Consider the following 7459-nt stretch of genomic DNA (forward strand, 5'->3'; position numbering starts at 1 on the left):
CCACTCAAAGCTTTACATTACAACTCACTCACCCATTCACACACATTCATACACTGATGGCAGGAGCTACCATACAGGTTGCCAACCTGCACATCAGAGGAAGCTTATCATTCAAACACCTTCATACACCGTTGGCACAGCAACGGGAGCAATTTGGGGTTAAGTGTCTTGCCCAAGGACACATCGACACGTGGACTGGAGGAGGACCGCCAATCTTCCAATTGGAGGACGACCGCTCTACCTCCTGAGCCACAGCCGCAATGAAAGTAGTGATTATTATACTTGCAGATAATGTAGTATGGAAACATCCATGTGATTTTCAGGCACAACCCTCCTGTTGTCCTTGAGTCAAGGTAGGAAGGGAGGAAGAAGGAAGGAAAGGAGGGAGGAAGAGAGTAAGGAGGAAGGAAGAAGGATGGGAAGGAAGGAAAGAAGGAAGGGAGGGAGGAAAGGAAGTAGGGAAGGATAGAGGAAAGAAGGAAGGGAGGAAGGTAGGGGGGAGGAAAGAAAGAGATAAGGAGGGAAGGAGGAAGGAAGGAAGGGAGGAAGGAAAGGAAGGAAGGAAGGAAAGAAAGAGGGAAGGAAAGAAGGAGGGAGGGAGGAAGGACAGAAGGATGGAAGAAAGGGGTATGGAGGAAGGAAAGAAGGAAGGGATGAAAGAGAGAGGAAGGAAAGAAAGAGAGAAGGAGGGAGGGAGGAAGGACAGACGGGAGGAAGGTAGGAACATAAAACAGACGGGGTCAATTTGACCCGTGAGGACGACACAAAGGTTAAATAAATCCATATTTCTGATATAAAAACATTTTAAAATGGGTCAAATTTGACCCGAAGACAACAGGAGGGTTAAATCGACATAGATCATTGATAAATGCTTTTTGGGAGCTACCAATTACCAGATTACAGAATGTTCCTGAATGCACCATTTTTTACTTGGACACAAAAAGTTGGTGAGATGTTTTCAAGATTTAACTTCTCAAAAAAACAGTCAAAATTCATTTTTCATAGCTTACTGAAATAAACAGAAACCCGAGGTTGGGAGAAATGTTCAGTTCACACAGTTCCGCGTTAATCACTGGTCTGGTGATCCGCTAAAAGGGGTCGGCGTGGTCTTGTCTCTTTAGCTGTCAAATCAGTTTTTTATACACAGTAAAGGTCTAAAAGTTTGAGACCTTCTTCTATTTGGCTTTTGTTTTAAGTGCAATGCTATTTGAGTGAAAGGTTGAATCTTTGAGTATTCTCACCACCATTTCCTGTTGGTCTCCTTACCTTCACCCTTCTGTTACTGCCATACGTCTCACACTGGGATTCATCAGTTAACAGGACTTTTTATTCCAGTCATCTTCTGTAAAATACACTGACATTTCACTTGTTTCCCCTCCTGAGAAAGTAGTTTAGACGCTGCTCCTCGTCCTCTGAGACACTAAAACACAGCCTTCGTTTGCCTTCTTTATTTAGAAAAGTCTGTATCTGTATCTGTGACGAAGTTGCTTTTCTATCTCTCAGGAAACCTAACTTCCTCTGATGGTGGGAGTCACCTTTCCTCTGCTTTGGATAAAACTAATCCAGTTTCTACAAAGTGTTTTAGAGCTTCATGAACGACCCTTTTAGAAACCTTTAGTCTAGTCTGATAAAGCTCCTCTTTGATTAGAATAACAGTTTTACTTCTGATACTTTGACTTATTTCTAATGTGACGTTTCCTACTATCACAGCGCTACTTGGTAATCAATGATCGGCTGGACACTTGAGGCACGGCCATATTTGAAACAGCTGGCTGCAGGTTGAGTTACTTAACGAGCCTCCGATGAGTAGATCAGATCCACCTGAGTGTGATCTGAACTCATGATTCAATGGAAGAGAAACAACTGAAGGAAAATGCCAAAAAATGTGTTTAACCTTCGTGTCGTCCTCCCGGGTCAAATTGACCCCGTCTGTTGTGACTGTTTCTTCTGTCCTTCCTCCCTTCTTTCCTCCCTCCCTCCTTCTCTCTTTCTTTTCTCTGTCCTTCTTTCCTTCGTTCCTCTTTTCCTTTCTCCCTCCCCCCCTCCTTCCTTCTTTCTTCCCTCCCTCCTACTCTTTCTTTCCCTCCTTCCTCCCTCCTTTCCTTCCTTGTTCCTTCCGTTCCTTCTTCCTTCCCTCCTTCCTATCCTTCTTCTTCCTTTCCTTCCTTCTTCCTTCCTCCCTCCTTTCCTTCCTTCTTCCTTCCTTCCTCCCTCCCTCCCTTCTTCCTTCCTTATTTCCTTCCTCCTTCTTTCTTCCTTCCTCCGTTCCTCCTTTCCTTCCTTGTTCCTTCTGTTCCTTCTTCCTTCCCTCCTTCCTATCCTTCTTCTTCCTTTCATTCCTTCTTCCTTCCTCCCTCCTTTCCTTCCTTCTTCCTTCCTTCCTTCCTTCCTCCCTCCCTTCTTCCTTCCTTATTTCCTTCCTCCTTCTTTCTTCCTTCCTCCGTTCCTCCTTTCCTTCCTTCTTCCTCCCTTCCCTCCTTCTTCCTCCCTCCCTTCTTTCTTCCTTCCTCCTTTCCTTCCTTCTTCCTCCTTTCCTTCCTTCTTCCTTCCTCCCTTCCTCATTTCCTTCCTTCTTCCTCCCTTCCTTCCTTCTTCCCTCCTCCCTCCTTTCCTTCCTCCCTCCTTTCCTTCCTTCTTCCTCCCTTCCTTCCTTCTTCCCTCCTCCCTCCTTTCCTTCCTCCCTCCTTTCCTTCCTTCTTCCTCCCTTCCTTTCCTTCCTCCCTCCTTTCCTTCCTTCTTCCTTCCTCCCTTCCTTCTTCCTCCCTTCCTTCCTTCTTCCCTCCTCCCTCCTTTCCTTCCTCCCTCCTTTCCTTCCTTCTTCGTTTCCTTCCTTCTTCCTCCCTTCCTTCCTTCCTCCCCCCTGTCCTTCCTTCTTCCTCCCTTCCTTCCTTAACTCGAGGACAACAGGAGGGTTAAATGTGATTGCTGACTTAGACATTTTAAATATTTCTGCTTCATTTTACACATCATAACTTTTCTAATGTTTCTGAATCATCAAACTTTCTGATTATTTTCAGGTTTACATGAAAATATTACAGAGGTCCAATATTTCTTAAGACTTTTGGGGCTTTAACAAACAACATACTCTCTCTTGCTTTTTTTATCCTTATAGACCTTTGATTTAAATGAGGAAGAACCTTGAATGGGAATAAATGGAAAAAGAACTTAAAGAGCAACAGAAGAAGGAAACCAAGCAACAAAGAAAGCAGGACAGTGATGTAATATAAACTGTGAAGCATCAATTAAATGCATAAAGTAAGTTGCTCATTCATTAATTCATTAACTGCCCCCAGGTGGCCACTAGAGGACCATCATGCAGTCTGCTCTCTGTGATGCTGATGATACGGAAGAATGTGTCTCCTTGTAAACCTGAACTATAATAACACTTCTATATGTTCTGCTTATTAAAGTGATGGTTAACTTTTCTTCTGACATACTTTTAAATTTGTTTTGAATGGATTAAAATTGTAGAACAGCTAAAGGAATTAACGTTGAATTGGGTTACTGATAAAAACTCATCATTTCCTGATATGGATGAAACACAATTATCTATAACTGCAATGATTAGTTGATTAATCAATTAGTTTCCTACTATTAAATTAATCTGCAGCTGTTTTAATGATAAATTCATTGTTTTGAGTCATTTTTTAAAAGAAGAAATCTCCAAATTCTCTAATTCCAGCTTTTTAAATGTGAATATTTTCTGTTTTCTTTAGTCTTTAAATGACATTATCTATCTTATCTTAATATATTTGGGTTGTAGACTGTTATTTTGGACTTTGGTGAACAGTGATCGACATTTTTCACCATTTTTTTGGACCTAGTCATCAAGAAAATAGACCACAGATGAATCTATAATGAAAAAAGTTATAACACTTTGCATCTATGAGTTTTGTTTTGTATCATATTTGATACATTGACACTTTTTTGCAATTTATTTTCCATTGCATGATTTTTTTTTAAACACATGAAAACATATTGAATACAAGCTCAAAACACCTTTTAAACTTTAAACTGTTATGCATGATACTAATATATAATGCATGAAATGAAATAAAATGAAAAGTGACAGATTTACAGATAAATGACTTCTATACCTGTTGTGTCTAATTTGATACTCACATTTTCAACAGTTTAACAAATTTAGCTTTTTTTGTAACTTTTATATAAAAAATTTGCTCTGGCCAAATGCTGGTTAAATATGCTGGTAGATTTGCTTCAATCACCTGCAAAAAAAATGATGGTAACCTATTGAGTGGCTGATCAAATTTGAGCATTTACTAGTAATTTTAAGTTAAGTTAATGTTGTTCTTTATTACCATTAATGTTAAAACCTTCCACATTTTTACCACAAACGACGACACAATCACAATTTTTCTGAAAAGTAATTCTTTTATTAATATTTTACAATCCTTTATTCATGGTTATGTCATTATTTACTTTTTCAGCGCCACTTTGAAAGTGTCATTATTTCACGCTGTCCTGACGACAACAACAACAAACAAAAAAAACAAAAAAAAAGTAGAGGTGTGAAGAATGAGAGTCTATACAACACTTTTTTTTTTGTGGAGGGGGCAGAGAGAGATTCACATTTCGGCTCTCGGATTGACCTCTCACCCCTTCTGCTTGTCTCAAAAAAAAGAAAAAAAAAGAAGAAGAAGTAAACAAACCAAAAAAAAAAAAGGTTAAAAGCAAGACTGTCAGTCGGTGTAGAGTTGTCTGTCTGTCTGTTTGGCTATAAAAACACCCCACACTCCTGTTTGACTGATCTTTCTTTAAAAAGCACAGGGGGGGTCCTCGTTCTCCTCTGAGTTTAAAATGCTCCCCCTCCCCCCCTTTCTCTGAAAATGAAAAAAAAACAACAACAACAACAATCTACCAAAATGAATCCAACAAATACAAAATATAAAGATGGTCTCTCTTCCAGGAGCTGCTCCAAACATTGGAGGATAATATTTGTTTAAAAAAAAAAAGAGAAGAAGTGAAATGAAAAGGGCCACAGTGGAATAAAGAGAGGGAAGGTGAGGAAGGGGGGAAAGGAGGAGGAGGAGGAGGAGGAGGAGGAGGAGGAGGAGGAGGAGGAGGAGGAGGAGGAGGAAGAGGAAGAGGAGGGAAGGGAGTTAAACAATTTTGGTGCAAATCTGTAAAGAGAGATTATTTTGTTGTTGTTGTGCTGTGGAGACGGGAGCTGCTGGCGGATACATTTCCTCATTAAATGATCTATCAAATACTTCCTGAGAAATAAAGGAAATATCTACCTGGCATGAAGAGAAAAGGAGGAGAAGAGAAAAGGAGGGAGGGGAGAGAAGAGAAGAGAGGGAGGAGAGCTGGCCGGCTGAGAGAGAGAAAGAAAGAGAGATTATCTGAATCTAAATATCAGGATTTGGGTTGTAAAAAAAATGGCAAAAAGACGACAAAACGAGCTGCTGTGTGTCGGAAGCTGGAGGAGAAAAAAAGGCTGAAACCGACGAGTGAGTCGGAGGTGAGAACTGGACAGTAACGCTGTGTGTGTGTGTGTGTGTGTGTGTGTGTGTGTGTGTGTTTATCGTCGGCTCGGTCGAAACCCTTCAGCGTGTAAACACAGAGCGGAGAGAGCTGGAGGACAAGAGGAGGTGTGGGCAGCAGTGCTGGTGTTTGTTCTGAGAGGAGGAGGAGGAAGAGGAGGAGGAGGAGGAGGAGGAGGAGGAAGAGGAGGAGGGAGGAAGGCTGGTAGGAGACTAACAAACAGTCTAACATCCAGCTGCTGGTACGATTTAACATCCAAAACATGGCTCACACTGATCACTGCTGGAGCTTCATCTATTAAAGGAGCAGTTCACCCAAATTCGAAAGAAAACAACACAGATTTTCTCCTTTTTGTGACATCAGCAGATAGTTTTTAGTTTATTTGTGCAGGTTTTTTTAGATAATTAGCAAGAGTTTAAAGTTTAAAGCATATATATCTACACTGAAACAGTTACTGGCCTCTTTAATGCTGTGATTATTCCTCCTGTTTATGCTGACTGAGGAGAAATTCGGGGGGGAACGTCTACAACAATCATCGCTCGGAGCGAATCTAAACTGCAGCTTCAGCAGGATGCATTTGTCTGTTAGATCTTCCAAAGTTACAGTCTGTCTAGTTTAAATCCAGTTTTTAAAAAAGTGGATTTATAACTAAAAGAAAAAGCTATAACTTTGGAAACTCTACTGTAACTATAGATTTTTGATCTTTTATGTGAATTATTGCTTTGAGATGTGGGAAAAAAAGGTGAAACTATCCTTTAAAGAGACCTAAAATTATCCAGAATAACTCAACTCAACACTGAATTAGTGTGAATGAATGAATCTCGGGTGAATTCAACTTCAGCATGTTGTTGACAGTTATTCAGACTTTAAACATTTACAGTCAGCTGGATATATGCATATAAAAGCATCAGTCCGAGCAGGTGGAGTTTAATAGTTGTTGCTTTAGGAGCTTCGCTGGAAGTCCACATCTGAAATTTGCTGCTTTTACTTTGTGCTCGAGTCAGTAGATTTAATAAAGGACTGATTTTTGTGGTGGAGAATAGCTCTGATGAAAGTTTCCAGAGTAACGAAGACACTGTTTGAGTTTAGAGACGCTGCTGTTTAACCTCCGTTGTGTTTAAATGGAAATACTTCAAAACATGAGCAAATAAACCTCAACTCTATGAACAAATAGACACAATTAGAAGCTGTGTTTCTTCGTCTTTTGGGTGAACTGACTCCATAATTTTGATATTTTTTTTTAAAGTATCCTAATCCCACTTATATGTTTTTGTTGTTGTTATTTTTTAAATATCCAACCTGTGACGTAACGCTGCTACAAACACCTCAACACTGTCTCACTCCTCTCCTTCCTTGGCTGGATGAAAGAAGGCTGGACAGGAAACTAGAGATTTGTTTGTTTTTTTTAGACCTCATCATCATCATCATCATCATCATCATCATCATCATCATCGACGGCTGGTGGATTTAAGAGAAAAAAAACACTATAACCACGTCACAAGAATACAAACAGGTCCTCTAAATAAGATAGTTAAGTGCAAAAGAGGCCTGTTACTACCAAACATGTTACCTACTTTGTGTGTGTTTTTTGGCTGGTGTGTGTGTGTGTGTGTGTGTGTGTGTGTGTGTGTGTGTGTGTGTTGTTGTGTTGTTTTTTCGGATGGTTCGGAGCTGCTCAGCAGTCTATGGCAGTCGTGTTAGATCGAGGCAGAGCTACTTGCACACAAAGAGGCAGTTTGGAGAGTGTGGAGGCGCTGAAGCCCTTCATCATAGCAGCATCAGGGCAGGAGAGTCATGTTTAAGCTACTTCTACGTCTCAGATTAAAGGTTTAAGATGTTAAAAAACCTCGTTAGGATCATGATTTCTCTTAAAAAGGATGCTTCGTTAAGAGGTTGAACTCTCCTCTGATTGGATCTCCCTTTTATTCTGTTGTTTTTGTTTAAATTCGTGACA

At 40.3% G+C, this 7459-nt stretch overlaps 1 protein-coding gene across 1 annotated transcript in view; it reads left to right on the top strand.

The window, feature by feature from the left end:
- Positions 1 to 7459, top strand: part of LOC133996494 (major histocompatibility complex class I-related gene protein-like) — a 636344-nt gene that overhangs the window by 510696 nt on the left and 118189 nt on the right. The window lies entirely within an intron of this gene.

The sequence above is a fragment of the Scomber scombrus genome, chromosome 16 (assembly GCF_963691925.1).
Source record: "Scomber scombrus chromosome 16, fScoSco1.1, whole genome shotgun sequence".
Classification (NCBI taxonomy): domain Eukaryota; kingdom Metazoa; phylum Chordata; class Actinopteri; order Scombriformes; family Scombridae; genus Scomber; species Scomber scombrus.